Below are 15,843 nucleotides of genomic sequence, written 5' to 3' on the forward strand. Positions count from 1 at the left end.
ATGGAGGACCTCCCAGACAGAGCAGCTGAATGAATAAATGAATGAATGGGTGAATGAGGGAATGAATGAATGAAAGCCAATGGATGGGAATTCAGGATAGCAGAGAGGAGAAATATATAAAATAAACATTTATTTAATAAGAGACTGGGGGGATGGGTGGGAGGGCTGCCTGGCAGCCTGGGCTTAGGGCCTCCCTCCTGGACTCCAGATACTCCCTCAGCTTGGCACACAGGCTCCTGGGGCTGGGAGGCTGAGATCCACGGTGAGGTTGATGTAAAGGGGCTGCCGTTCCTTGGCAAGAAGTCTGTAGACCAGCAAGTCTACGCCGTCATGCTGCCATGTGCCTGGATCCTGGACAGAAAGCGAGGCCCGGGGAAGGACGTGGGGACCCGAGTGATCCTGGGCCTCAGGAAGGATCCAGGACTGGCCACCTATTGGAAACTGAGGCACAGTGGTCTCGCAAGGAGAGACGTGCTGTTTCCATGGCTACGCTTGCACCCTAAGGAATGTGGTAATTAAGAGTTCACGGCAAACTGGATGAAGCTGTTAAAGGTTGAAAGAAAAGATGAGCACATACCTTTTGTAGTAAATAGAACACTTAGACTTTGTACCTTGAGATAAGGTTTTTTGAGTTCCTTAGTAATGCTAATCATTAACTGCAAGCTTGTGCTCACATAGACTGGGGTATATAGAGAGCCCCTTGTGAACAATAAAGTTGTCTGATGAGTCTCTACTTGCAGACCCACTGATCCCAGCTCTCTCTCTTTCTTTCTCTTTCTTTCACTCTCCTTTTTCTCTCTTTCATTCCCGATACCCTTCGGGCCCAAATCTCCAACATCTGGTGCCCAACATAGGACCCGAAGAAGTGAGTCTTCCAAATCAGTATCTGGAACCATGGAAAAGACCTCATCGAGGAGGGTAATGTGTGATGTCCAAAGCAGTGTGACTTGAGTCTTCTTTTAGGTAAGTAACATTTCCGCGAAGTCATCAGGGTAATGGGTAATTGAACTGGACGTGTGGAAAAACATTCACAAGTGTTAAAAACCTTGTTGAAAGCTAGTGGGGTGCCTGTAAAAAGTTGTGAGTTAAAAGAACTGTTTGCTTTAATACAAAATCATTGTGATTGGTTTCGGCATCAGGGGCATAATAATATCTTAAATTTGAAACTATGGAAACGTGTAATGAAAACTTTACGAAGAGCATATTGGAGAGGGGAATGCATTCCTTTATCTGTGTGGGCTTTGTGCCAGCAAATTGCTGCCGCCTTAGATCCTTTACAATCAGAGGAAGATGACAAAGAAGAAATTACTATATTTTCAAAACCCATAGACAAACAGAAAATGGGGGGGGGGGCATTTGAAAGAAGTAAATTCTGAGCCAAAAGGTGGAGAATCTCCTGGCTTTATGCCTAATTCTAGTACTAATCCTTTTATAGATAAGAAGACAACTGTCTGCTCTAATGAAATATCCAATCTCCATATATCTCATCCAGGTGCTTATTCCAGCTTATATCCAGTTCAACCTACTGCGCCTGATGAGCCACGGTTTATGGCTGCCCCAACCTCAGCAGATATGGCAGATGCTTTACCCTATGTTAAAAAGATAGTTGTTTCCAACCCCACGCCTCAAACACCCTTGATGCACTATTTATTGCAATGATCTCAACAAGGGGATCTGGAGGCTGTGCAATTCTTATCAGCTTTTCCGGTTATATCACAACCAATCCCATCAAATGCTAATAATCCTGAGGGAGGTTCTGAGTTCCATCATGAACCAATACCTTTTAAACTATTGAAAGATTTAAAACAGGCTTGCATGCAATATGGGGTTAATTCTCCATATACATTTGGCTTAGTTCAGGTCATGGCTCAGGTAGATAGATTGATTCCTTGGGACTGGGAAATGTTAGCCCATACTGTTCTTAGCCCTGCTGAATTTCTTCAATTTAAAACTTGGTGGACCGATGAGGCTAATATGACTGCCCGGCAAAATGCTAATCAAGACCCTCTGGTGCTTATCTCAGCAGAACAACTATTGGGAATAGGAGCTTGGGCAGGAGTTGGCAGGCAAATGCAGTATGATCATGTAGCAATAGTTCAAATTAGAATGTCCAGCTTAGCAGCTTGGAGAAAAATTTCAGCCCCTGGGAAACTATACAATCCTTTGCTAAACTTATACAAGGAGTAAGTGAGCCATAGGTAGAGTTTGTAACTAGGCTATTGGATATTATTTAAAAAACTATAGAAATTCCAGATGCTAGAGACTTGATTTTATTAACTCTTGCATTCAATCAAGCAAATAGTGAATGCAAAACGCCTGTCAGACCCGTTAAGGCAGCGGGAGGGTCAATACAAGACTATATTAAAGCTTGCCAGGACATAGATTCCACCACCCACCAGATGGCAATATTAGCTGCAGCAATAAGGGGTGATCAAAGACCCCAGACTAAAAGAGGAAGTTGTTTTAAATGTGGAAAATCTGGTCATTTTCAAAAGGATTACAGAGCAAATTTTGCTCAGCCACAAAATAATGGGGGAGGAAAAACCCTTTCTAAACTGTGCCCTATTTATCAAAAGGGCTTTCATTGGGCTAACGAATGTAAACCTAGATTTCATAAAAACGGCTCTCCCATTTCACCATCAGGAAACTGCTTTGCAGGCCTAGCTCAAGGCCCTCAGACAAACAATATGAGCCACGGAAAAGATACCCAGTTTCAATGGCCAGCAGCATGCATCCCAGTTTCTGAGTTAAGGGCAGCTACTCAAGGGAGTGCTGCTGTTGATTTACCTTCTACGGAAACTAAACTTATTACTCCTGCTATGGGTATGCAAACTATACTTACGGGCGTAAAAGGCGCATTACCTCCTGAAACTGTAGGCTTAATTGTAGGTAGGAGTAGTTTAACTATGAAAGGACTGCTAGTACAAATTGGCATTATAGATAGTGATTATAAGGAAGAAATTAAGGTTATGGTGCAAACTGTTAGTCCAGTATAAGTTAGTTTGAGGCACTGTATAGCTCAATTGTTACTCCTGCCCTATCACAAACCTTGCACTCTTCCTTTTGATAGAAATGGGGGGTTGGGGTCTACAGGAATGAAATTTATTGGCAAACTTTTGTAGGTGATGATCAGCCTGAAGTTACTGTTACTATTAATGGAAAAGTGTTTTTGGGATTAATACACACAGGAGCTGATGTGTCCATCATTGCTAAATGATATTGGCTTTAATCATGGACATTACAAAAAGTCACAACAGTCTTTACTGGCATTGGCACTATCACAGATATTTATCAGAGTACCTCTACTTTTGATGATTAGGACCTGATGGGCAAAAGTCTATGCTACAACCTTATGTGGCTGATGTTGGACTTAATTTATGGGGCCATGATATACTTAGTCAGTGGGGAGACTTTGTTCACATTCCTACATTATCTGAGCAGGCAAAAGCTTTATATATGGATATGCAGTATTTGCCTAACATGGTAAAAAAGGGGATCATAGGGGACTTGGTTCTGTTACACTGAGACAGGATTCAGAGATACAAAATTTGGGAAACGGACTTGGCCCAGTGGTTAGGGTACCCGTCTACCACATGGGAGGTGTGCGGTTCAAACCCCAGGCCTCCTTGCTCCGTGTGGAGCTGGCCCATGCGCAGTGCTGATGCGCGCAAGGAGTGCCCTGCCACGCAGGGATGTCCCCCGCATAGGGGAGCCCCACACGCAAGGAGTGCGCCCGTGAGGAGAGCCGCCCAGCGCGAAAGAAAGTGCACCCTGCCCAGGAATGGCGCCACCCACACTTCCCGTGCCACTGACAACAACCTGACAACAACCGATTCCTGTGCCGCTGACAACAACAGAAGCAGACAAAGAAACAAGATGCAGCAAATAGACACAGAGAACAGACAACCTGGGGGGGGGGAGTAAATAAAAATAAATCTTTAAAAAAAAAAAAAAGAGAGAGATACAAAATTTAACATAGGGGCCATTGCAATAAAGGGCATTACTATTCCCATAACCTGGCTTACAGAAGCATGAGTGTGGGTTGATCAATGGCCCCTGCCTGTGGAAAAACTCATTGCCCTTCATAGTTTAGTAAAGGATCAATTATCTCAGAAACATTGAGCCCTCAATTAGTCCTTGGAATTCTCCAGTGTTTGTAATAAAAAAGAAATCTGGAAAATGGCTAATGCTAACCGATCTAAGAGGTGTTAATAAGGTTATGAGCCCTATGGGGGCACTACAACCAGGGGTTCCACAGCCCTCTATGATTCCTAAGAATTGCTCTTTGATTATTATAGATTTGAAACATTGTTTCCTTACTATTCCTTTGCATCCTTCTAATAAAGAGAAATTCACCTTTTCTGTTCCTGCTATAAATAATTGATCCCCTATGCAGAGATATCAGTGGTGTGTGTTACCTCAGAGCATGATAAACAGTCCTACCATGTATCAATTATTCATTCATCAACCTCTACAGGTGCCATGATTTCCAAAGGCCATGATTATTCATTATACGGATGATATATTATTTGCACATTCTTCAGACGGACAAGTTACAGCAGTTGTTTCAGTATGCCGACAAGGTATTTCCTGAGTATGGGTTACAGATTGCCCTTGAGAAAGTTCAGCGGAATGCCCCCTATTGTTATCTAGGTGTGCAATTGGCAAACGGACACATACACCCACAGAAAATACAATTGAGATGTGATAAATTAAAAACCTTAAATGACTTTCAAAAACTTCTAGGGGATATTAATTGGATTTGTCCTATTCTAGGTATTCCTAACTACATGTTGCAGCACCTATTTCAAACTTCAGAAAGAAATCCTGCCCTGTCCTCTTGAGTCTGAAGAAATTATCCTCAGAGGCAGAAAAAGAATTAAATCTCATTGAAGAATGAATTTCACAGGGACAATTGACTCAAATAGATCCTGACAAAACCATAGGCTTGGTGATTTTTTTCTACCCCACAATTTCCTACGGCCCCGTTCTGGCAAGATGGCATATTAGAATGGATATTTATCCCTAACAATATACAAAGAAGATTGCAAACATATTTACAAAAACTTATTTCTATTATTGCTAAAGGTCGATTATGGCTCATGCAACTTAAAGGGACTGATCCTAATCAAATAATATGTAGTCTCTCTAATGATGAAATTAAACATCTTTATGCTACAAATACACAATGGCAAGTTGCTATTAGTAATTTTCAGGGAATTATTGGTAACCATTACCCCACTTCTAAGCTGTTAACATTCTTATGGAGAACAACTTGGATTTTACCAAAAATAGTTAAGTCATTTCCAATTGCACTTAAACCATTTTTACAGATGGTAGTAGCAATGGTAAAGTGGCTTATGTCACTCCTTTACCAGAAAAGGTTTGGCAAACACCATATACTTCTGCACAACGTACAGAATCAGCTGTTCTCATAGTCCTGCAAACTTTTAAGGAGTCTCTCAATGTTATTTCTGATTCTGAATATGTTTACTTAACCATTGCTCAAATTGAAACTGATAATATCTCTGTAACTGATGAGCTTTCTCAAATGTTCCTACAATTGCAGGCACTCATTCATCAATGAGTAAATTCTCTGTACATTACCCATATTCAATCACATTCTGCTTTACCTGGCCCCTTGTCTGCACATAATGCATGAGCTGATATTCTAGTAGGGTCTATAGAGGCTGCTGCCAAATATTATGCTCTAACTCCTATCAATACTAAGGGATTGTGACATAAATTTCCATCTTTAACAAAATTACAAGCACAGGATATTATAAAACACTGTTCTACCTGTGGCCCTCTTGTGTCAGCACCATTTGATAAAGGCACTAATCTCCGAGGGCTGGCTCCAAATCAGATCTGGCAGATGGATGTCACACATGTTCCAACTTTTGGTAAACTGCAATATGTTCGTGTTTGTATTGATACTTATTCTGACTTTCTCTGGGCTACAGTGCATAGTGGGGAAAGATTTTGTCATGTTCGTTCACATTTGTGGTCTGCCTCTGCAGTTATGGGATGCCCTGCAGAAATCAAAACTGATAACGGTCCAGCTTATTCTGGCAAACAGTTTGCAACATTTTGCTCTAAATATTCCAATGTTTATGTCACAGGAATTCCTTCTAATCCTACAGGTCAAGCCATAGTTGAATGGTTGCATTATACCCTTAAGCAAATGTTACTAAAACAAAAAGGAGGAGATGATGGCATTATAGTAACAAAGGACCAATCGGCAAAAGCTTTATTTACTTTAAATTTCCTTAATGTATATGATTCAATAATGCCTGCTGAATGGCATTGTGTATTGAATAAGAATAAAGAAAAGGTATTGTGTGAGTCAGCTGAATATCAGCCAATATATTGGAAAGATGTACTAATTAACACTTGGCAAAAGGGAAAGGTTAAAGTATGGGGGAGAGGATGTGCTCTTTTCACTACAGAAGACAGGGAACAAATCTGGCTGCCAGCTTGATGGATTAAACCGCAGATAGAGGAGAAGAAAGAATTTTGACGATGATTTCTCCTCTCCTGATCATATTAATGGTAACTCTGGGTCATGCAGGTGAAAATCATACTTATTTGGCATATATTCCTAACCCACCTTTAGTACATGCTCTAACATGGGGAGACCCATCATTTCCTATATTTTTGAATAAAACATATGTTTCCTAGGCCTATAGATGACAGACTACCCTTAAAACCTGGTGAAGAAGGGAAGGAAATATATATAACCTTACCCTTCCTTTTGATTATAGACTATTATGTATTGGAAAAAGTCCTTGTATGCAAACAAAAAATCGGACTATGGTTATCATGAAAAGTAATGGTACCAAATTATTAATAACTTTGTTTCCCTCAGATAATTCTTTTGGAACTAAAAAGCAAACTTATAGTTGTCCACCCCAAGAACCTGAAGAGAAAGAGGGATGGCAGGAATGTCATATAGGAAGAGGATCTGTCATTTTTAATGATTCCTATGGAGTAGTGTGGGAAAGTGGTCCTATGGGACTCCCAAAGAATATAACAGCAGATATATAAGGTATGGACTTAACAACAAGGGTCAATGAGTTAGTAATATGCAATATCCTTTTTCAGAATCTCTATTCTTGGGTGAACAAGTGGTATATACTAAAAATTTTACTATTTGGAAATGTAAAGGAAAATGGTTACCAACCCCTTGGAATAATGACACCTATAATCTTAATATACATAAAAACTTATGGAAAGTATTTCTTGGAATTGCCCCTACTTATGAATAGATTGGTAATTACAGTCAAATGGATCAATATCTACAATTAAATCAAACCTATCAATTGAAAGCATGTGTCAGGGATCCTTTTGTATTCATTACTAGAAAAATAACTAAAAGATGATGCCTTGTTTTATAAAAATGGTGCCTTGTATACATGTCTGTAAGAAAGTGTGTTGCAGGATGGAGATGCCGTCACAATGGCCAGAAGATGAGAGGTATATGGATTCCCATCCAAATGAACCCAATATGGCAGTCATCATCTGAAAGTCCGCTATTGCTTCACATGGCACAAGAAATCCTGAAATGAACAAAAAGATTTGTTGGACTCCTAATAATTAGTATAATGGGACTAATTGGAATCATCACAGCTGCTGCAATCACTGCTATAGCTTTGCATGAGACTGTTCAGACTCAACAATATGTGCATGATTGGCATAAAAATGGTAGTGATTTGTGGCATAACCAAGAACACATTGATGAACAGTTAAATAATCAGGTTAATGATTTAGAATTGGCTGTTTTGCATATTGGAGATCAATCGTATAATTTAAATTTGTTAAGGCAATTGAAATGTGATTGGAATGAAAGCAACTTTTGTATTATTCCTCTTTGCCTATAATTCACCTGTTTGTATTACTCCTCTTGCCTATAATTCATCTGTTTGTATTACTCCTCTTGCCTATAATTCACCTGATATAGAATGGAAAACAATTATTTGCTAGGCCATAAAAGTATTACCTCTCTGGAAGTAATTGTTACAATGGAAAATATTAGAAAAGTCTCATAATCAAATTAATGTAGCCAATGATAAGGATTTTTTTTCAGATAATGATTTCACATATTACAAAATTTAACCCAGTTAATTGGTGGAAATCACAGCATTTCCTGTCAGCTTTAGGAATAGGGCTAATCATATTTGTTCTGTTGCTCATGATTCTCACCTGTGCAGGACAGTGCTTTTGAAGAAAATTGCAAAGTGTAACAGCCATGGGACATGCAAATAATCTGGTGCCAGCAAAAGCACTTGAAGAATTTCCCCAAGTCGAAGTGCTTGGCTGGTAGTCAGTGACTCTCGAGAGGAGGGCAACCTAAGACAGGAACAGTCACCTTGATTAAAACAAAAAGGGGTATATATGAATTACTGTGATCTAGGGCTCTTGTGAAGAGAAGCTCAATAATTAGGAAAAAAGAAAAGAAAAAGAAGGATGTAGAATTTTTCCAAATCAATACGTATTCTATATCAAACCTTTAAACCCATCACTATATTCCATTTTACTAGTAAGGGATCCTGACATATATTGGGCTTCACTTTTCAGGAAGTTTTGGATCATAGAGTGGTTCAACAATGGCAGCAGAGGAATACTGGTATAGGATGTTATTGACAGGTGATATATGGTTGACAGGGAGTTATACAGGGCATATGTCCAGGGTGCATGGTAATGTTTGGATATACTCATAGTGGAAGCAATTAAAAACAGCTGGGGGGGTACTGGGTTCCTGGACGAGGGTGCTCTGTTGTGGTCCCTAGGGGAGCAGCGGCAGTCCCCCAGGTGCAACGGTAAGGACCAGGAAGGAATGAGGGTCCAACAGTGAGCCCCTGATACTAATGACTATGCTTGTGAGCCTATATGCCTGAAATAAGAACAAGGCCTAGAGCAGCACTGTGCCTAGGAGTTTCTTCCTGACAGCCTTCATGTTACTCAAATGTGGCCAGTCTCAAAGCCAAACTAAGCATGTAAATGCAATGCCTTCCCCCCCAGTGTGGGACATGACACCCGGGGATGAGCCTCCCTGGCACCGAGGGATCACTACCAAGTACCAACTGATGATGCAACGAGAAAATGACCTTGAATTAAAGGTTCAACGCAGACCAGCAGAATATCCCTGTCTACATATAATAGGAGTTAAAAATGCTGTTTGACCTAAATTAAGGGGGAAATGGAAAGGACAAATGAGTTTATATGGCTATGAGTCTCTAAAAAGAGTCTGGAGGATGTCAGAAGGATTGCCCTTATGCACACCTGAGCAGAGTCTCAGAGATAAAGTAGATACAACCCCAGGTATTGGTTCTTTTGAGGGCTAGGGAAACCCACAGGTTCTATGGTCATGGCAGATGGGGTTCATTGCCATGTCAGTTGGCCCTTCTTTGGAGCTGGTGTTTCTGCGTGATGGAGCTGGACACAGATGGGATCTCTTTTCACAAGGCTTTCATGCTACTTTACTGGAATTGTAGTTGGTGCTGGAGTTTAAGATATATCTAGGGGATTTGAATCTCTGGACTGACAATATGATAGCCAGGCCCTGAGCCTCAACAGACTTCAACTCCTACACTCTGATTTATTGGACTTGCCCCACTCAGCTAACATGGAGTTGAAGAATGTCAACCACCACACCATGGAGCTTAGAGTACCTACAACTGAAAGCAGGAGGATTGCATCCAGTATCCATGTGGAATCTAAGCCTCCTCTTGACATAGATGAGCAATGGACACAACCAATCCAATGTCCACAGAGAAAATGTGGCATTGGTGCGGGAAAAGTGGCCATGGTAGCTGATGGGTGCAGGGAATGGGAGGAAGAGATGAGATGTGGAGGCGTTTTCAAGACTTGGAGTTGTCCTGGGTGGTGCTTCAGGTACAATTATCAGACATTGTAGATCCTCCCAGGGCCCACTGGATGGAACGTGGGAGAGAATGGGCTACGATGTGGACCATTGACCATGAGGTGCAGCGATGCCCAGAGATATATTTTCTTACCAAATGCAATGGATATGTCATGATGATGGGAGAGAGTGTTGCTGGGGGGGGGAGTGGTGCGGTTGAATGGGACCTCATATTTTTTGAATGTAATATTTTTACAAAATGAATTTTAAAAAATTAAAAGATAAAAAAAAAGGGAAATGTTGGAAACTGAGGCACAGTGGTCTCACAAGGAGAGATGTGCTATTTCCATGGCTATGCTTGCACCCTAAGGAATGTAAGAGTTCCCTGCAAACAGGATGAAGCTGTTAAAAGCTGAAAGAAACTATAAGCACATACCTTTTGTAGTAAATAGAACACTTAGATTTTGTATCTTGAGATGAGATCTTTTGAGTTCCTTAGTAATGCTAATCATTAACTTCCAGCTTGTTCTCATGTTCTCACGTTCTCACATACACGGGGGTATATATAGAGCCCCTTGTGAACAATAAAGTTGTCTGATGAGTCTCTACTTGCAGGCCCCCTGTTCCCAGCTCTCTCTTTCTTTGACTCCTCGATACCCTTTGGGCCCAAATCTCCAACAACCACCCACCTCTAGCCCTACTCACCTCCAGGGGCCCCCCTGGGGGCAGAACCCTGCCCCTGCTCAGCATGTGGTAGTGACCAAAGATAGGTGGGGCTGTGAGAGGAGCATCCCGCTTCATCTCACACTACAGGGAGAGGGAGGAGGGCACCGGAACCAGCACCTCAGACCAGGATGGTCTGTGTTTCCCCCAGGCCAGGGTAGCCCATGACTCCCATTCCCGGGCCAGACTTGCAGCCCCTCAGGCTAGACTCCCTCGAGGGGGCTCGCCCCACCTGGAAGTGATGTCACCATCTCAGCCCCAGTAGGTATTGGGGAAGCCATTTATCCTCAGGTAGTGAATGATGCAGGGCAAACATCCTTCCGTGGTAGCCTCTGTAGGGTAGCCAAGGCAGGGTAAGAGGTGGAAGCAGAAGGAATTTCAGGCAACAGATGCCCTGGCCCCTCCCTGACTGGGATCTCCAAGGTCCATTTCCAGGTTAGCCCTTCTCCACTCAACCCTGTGATAGCTCTTCCTTGCCTGATCCCTGGCTAGCCTTTCCTCGCCCTTGGGGTGGCCCCTCACCTGACTCATGGATTTGACTTTTCCCCTTGAAAAAAGATATGCTCAAGTCCTAATCTCTGGCCTTGTGAATATGAACATATTTGTACACAGGATCTTTGAGGATGTTAATAGCTGAGACCAAACTGGACCGTAATCTAATCTGACTGGTGTCCTTATAAGGAGAGATTGGGACCCAGTAAAAGAAGTCTATGAGGCAGAGACTGAGTTAGGCCACCACACACCAGGGAGTGTCCATGGAAGTCAGGAAAAGCAGAATGGCTTCTCCCCTTTAAGAAGCATGGCCCCACTGGCACCTTGATTTCATACTTTAACCCTCCAGAACACAGAATACACTTCTGCTGTTTAAACCAACTTGCCTATGGTACTCCGTTACCATAGTGCTGGCTAATGAACACACCTGGCCTTTGGGACACACCTTCCTCTGAATCATCTAGCAAACCTTCATGTGACCCCATTGACAGCTTCTTTTCCCCCATCCCTGACCCCTACTCAGCCCCTTCCTCTAATATGTTCCCTTTCTCTGATCTTTGGCCTTCTTTGACTTTTATAAACAACCCCTTCGTCCACCACTTTATTAAGCACATCCTTTGGTTCCCCCACCCCCAACTGGCACCCTCCCCAAGAAGAACGGTTTTCACTGACCTAAAGACTTTCCCCATGCCCTGTTGTCCTGTCCCTGCCTCAGCCCTGATGATCAGGGCCTGGGCCCTTGATCCTGCCATACAGATGGGCAGGGCAAGGTCCAGGAAACTGCAGGGTCAGGTCAACAGTACCCCCACAAGAGGTCCCTCTCCCACTGCCTACTTGTAGTTGAACTTTTTGATGGCCATGGACACATAGGCAGGGAAGGTGTTGCAGACGTAGAGGTTGCAGTCATCCTTAGAGAGTAGGTCCATGTCATGGAAGAAGATGCAGTCCCAGTCCTCCTCCTCCATGGCCCCCCAGAACCCCACATTGGGCAGCTTGCCCCAGTTGAAGGCAGTGTTGTTCACCAGGGGTGGACAGAAGCATTCAGTGCTGCCGCCTCCAAGGAGCAGTGGTCTCCCCTCACCTGCCAGACTGGTTCATCTTTTCAAATGTCATTGTCCCCATCTTCAACACGTCATTACCAATGTGGGGCTGACAAATTCATACTTGTCAGGGAAGATGTAGTTCATAGTTTACCTCCCCTGGGAAACTATTCTTGGACCCCATTCTCATCCCAGATAGAGCCAGTAGCTCCCTCCTCTGGTTTCTTCCTCCTCTGGCCACCTTCAGGTTCTCAAGGATCATCACCTTCTAGAGTCCATATGAGGGAGGTAGAGGTTAGGGACCATCAGGGATTGCCTGCATCTCTGACTGCTGCAACAGGATGGAGACTAGCTCTGATGCCTAAGGAGCAGCACAGGGTCTGGTCCTCCTCTGCTTCATCTTTTTCATCATCATCTTCAGCAGCAGCATCACCACCATTACTATCTTCACCATCTTTAACACCATTAACATCACCACCTCACCTCCATCATGGCCATGTGGTACACCAACATCACCTATGCTATCAAAACCATCATCTTCATCACCAAAATCTTTTAATTACTATCATCTTCATCATTATATCTTGATCATCACCATCACCACCACAAATCTTCATCACTACCATTTCACCATCACCATCATTACCACCACCACCTTCACTAGCATTTCCATATCACCATCATCAGCACTATCATTGCAATCATCACCACTATCATTGCAATCATCACCACTGTCACCATTACCATCAATATATCTACATCATCTTCATCACCAAAATCATCATCATCCCCAATACCATCATACCATAACTGTCATCATCATCACTGTAACTCATTGAGCACCTACTATGTGACAGGCACTGGCTTCACTAACATTCATTAACTCAATGGATCCTTCCCACAAGCCAGTGATGCAGGTGCTATTATATTCCTGTCTCACAAATGAGAAAACTATGGCACAGAGGACATATCCTCAAGGCCAGACACAATTTATACCAGGTAACTCCCAGATGACCCAGCTAGTATGAGGCTGGGATTCAAACTGACATCTGACCCCAACCCCAATGCTTTAATCTACCCCTTAACTTTACTGCTCAACCTGGCTAGCCCCAGTCTCTGAGAGTCCTAGACTCAACTGGACTATGATCTCTGTAGCCATTCCAGCTGATCCCAGACTCAAGTCAGTCCAGACCAAACCTCTAGCCCAATTCAAATGCTTGACTTTTCATCTCTGAGAGTCACAGACTTCAATTCTCCAGGGTCTGCTCAGACCCCTGTCTCTGCCCCTCTTCCTGCCAAAGCTGGTTAACCACATAGATGGCATAGTGCAGTTGCTGGCTCTGCAGAAAAGGGTGCAAGTAGAAAAGCAGGTGCTGCACATGCTGGGCTTGCCCATAGTAGGGCACCACTACTGCTGTGTGATGTTGTGTCCAGGAGTCAGGTGGCCAGGATTGGCCTTCCAGCTTCACCAGTGGTTTCTTCTTTACCACCTTCCCAATTGTCAGATTCTCTGGCATCATCACCTTCAAGGACCCATCTGAGAGAGACAGGGGCCAGGGTTGGTCAGGGGCCTACCCTGGCAACCTCACAATTTGGTTTTACTGGGTTGAATAGTTCCCTTCCCCCCCAAAAAATTCATGTCTAGCCAAAACCTCAGAATGTAATCTATTTTGGAAATTAGTGTCTTTGCAGATACAGCTAGTCAAGATGAGGTCATACTGTATTAGGATAGAATGACTGGTATCTTTATAAGAAGGTCATATGAAAATGGAGGCGGAGGTTGGCCTGATGGGTCTACAGGCCATGAAATGCCAAGGATTGATGGCAATCACTAGAAGTAGGGAGAGATGCAAGGGATAGTTTCTTCCTTAGAAGCTCCAGAAGAAACCAATCCTACTGATACCTCGATTTGGGATTTCTGACCTCCTGTTTCTGATACCTTGTTATGGCAGCCCTAGGAAAACGGAGGGCTCGCACTGACTTTGAAGTATGCCCTTCCCTCCTGGTTTTCCCTCCACTTCCCAATAACTCCTCTGACTCTTGCCTCATCTCCTCTCCCCCCGAATGTAAATGATCCCTGGGGCCTGGCCCCCATGTTTCTTACTCATGGACCCCGATGGTTTGTTTTAAGCTACTAGCTGTTGGGGAGATTTGTTACAAAGCAGTGATTGGTAACCAGAACACTCCTCATCACCCTCAGTCACCAGGTCCCCATCCCCCTGCCTCCAGATTCTGTCCTGCTTGGGAAGCCTTGTGTAGCAGTTTGATATGGTTATGAATTCCAAAAATAGATATTGGATTATGTTTGTAATCTGGTCTGAACCTGGGCATGATTAAGTTATGATTAGGATTCTGATTGTGCCATGACATTTAGGTTACTGAGTCCCCACCCCTTGGCGGGTGGGAACTCACAGATAAAAGACATGGCAAAGGGCAGAGTTGGGGGCTTCTGATATCGGAGTTTTGATGTTGGACTTTGATGCTGAAATCATAAGCTGGAGCCCCAGGAAGTCAGTACACAGGGGAAAGAAAAGCAAGCCCTGGGAAAAGAGGACCTGAGCCAGTAGAAGAATACAGAGGAATAGAGATGGCTCCTCAGATACACCAGAAACCCCAGGGAGAGACAGAGCTGCTCGCCTGATAGCCTACAGCTGACTTTGTGGGGAAAACAGAGATGCTGAGGTCAAAGGAACCCAGGAAGCCTGAACCCTCACATATGTCAGCAGCCATCTTGCTCCAACACATGGAAATAGACTTTGGTGAGGGGAGTAACTTATGCTTTATGGCCTGGTATCTATTAAGTTCCTACCCCAAATAAATACCCTTTATAAAAACCAACCAATTTCTGGTATTTTGCATCAGCATCCCTTTGGCTGACTAATACACCTTGCCAGCTCCTCAGGGCCTGAGGTGGGAGGAGCCTATCCCCGAGTTTACTGATGTAGGGTGAGATGATGGGGCAGTTGGGCAGATCTTCCTCACTGATGTTCACAGGGTGGATCTGGCTGAGGTTGGTGTAGACATCCTGGTCGGGGATTCCTGGAGAGGAGACCTGAATGAAAAAGGGCATTCCTTCTCCCACCTCTGGCCTGTCTTGTATTACATAGTGCAAGGAGGTGAAGCCATGGTGGTGGTGGTTTCAGTAGAGCAACACCCCCCAGGAGCAGCAGTTGCACCCCTAGAAATAATAGCAGGATCCCCTTCTGCTGTACCATTCTAGGAAAGGAAACATGTTCATACCTTCCATTCTGCAAAATCCTCACTTGTACCCACAGCCCCACGTGGCTCTGCTCCAGTCCTGCATCTATCTCTCTGACTGGCTTTGCAGACTCCACAGGATGGAGACCAGGATGAGAGACTGGCCTCAGGCCACTCCACTCGTGTGAAGCAGCTGCCATGTGCATGCCTCCAGTCTCATCACTTCCAGTCTGGCCCCCTCAAAACCTCTGCTCACCCCAATTACTAGCTGGCCTCATCCTCTGGGACAGTGACTCAATCTCTCTAAGCCTCTATATCCTTTGTAAAATGGGGCTGAAAACCAAATCAGCCTCATGGGATTGTTGGGCAAAGACATGCAATGTGCACAGCTCAGTGTGTGATACCATCTTAGCATTGTCCTTGGACTGGGCTAGGTTCTCCCCATCTGGCAGGGACTGTCCCCTAACTCCAAGCACCAAGTAGTCCCTGGATGCTTCCTCTGCCACAGTTTGATCATCTTGGATTGTA

At 43.7% G+C, this 15,843-nt stretch overlaps 1 long non-coding RNA gene across 1 annotated transcript; it reads left to right on the plus strand.

Annotated features, from left to right (window-relative positions):
* The first annotated feature begins 696 nt into the window (after positions 1–696).
* On the plus strand, positions 697–14,955 carry LOC101411546 (uncharacterized). Its single transcript, XR_009181412.1, has 2 exons — positions 697–963; positions 4,777–14,955. It is a non-coding gene; the product is annotated as an uncharacterized lncRNA (long non-coding RNA).
* The last annotated feature ends 888 nt before the right edge of the window (positions 14,956–15,843 follow it).

Source organism: Dasypus novemcinctus, chromosome 18 (genome assembly GCF_030445035.2).
Source record: "Dasypus novemcinctus isolate mDasNov1 chromosome 18, mDasNov1.1.hap2, whole genome shotgun sequence".
NCBI classification, from domain to species: Eukaryota; Metazoa; Chordata; class Mammalia; order Cingulata; family Dasypodidae; genus Dasypus; species Dasypus novemcinctus.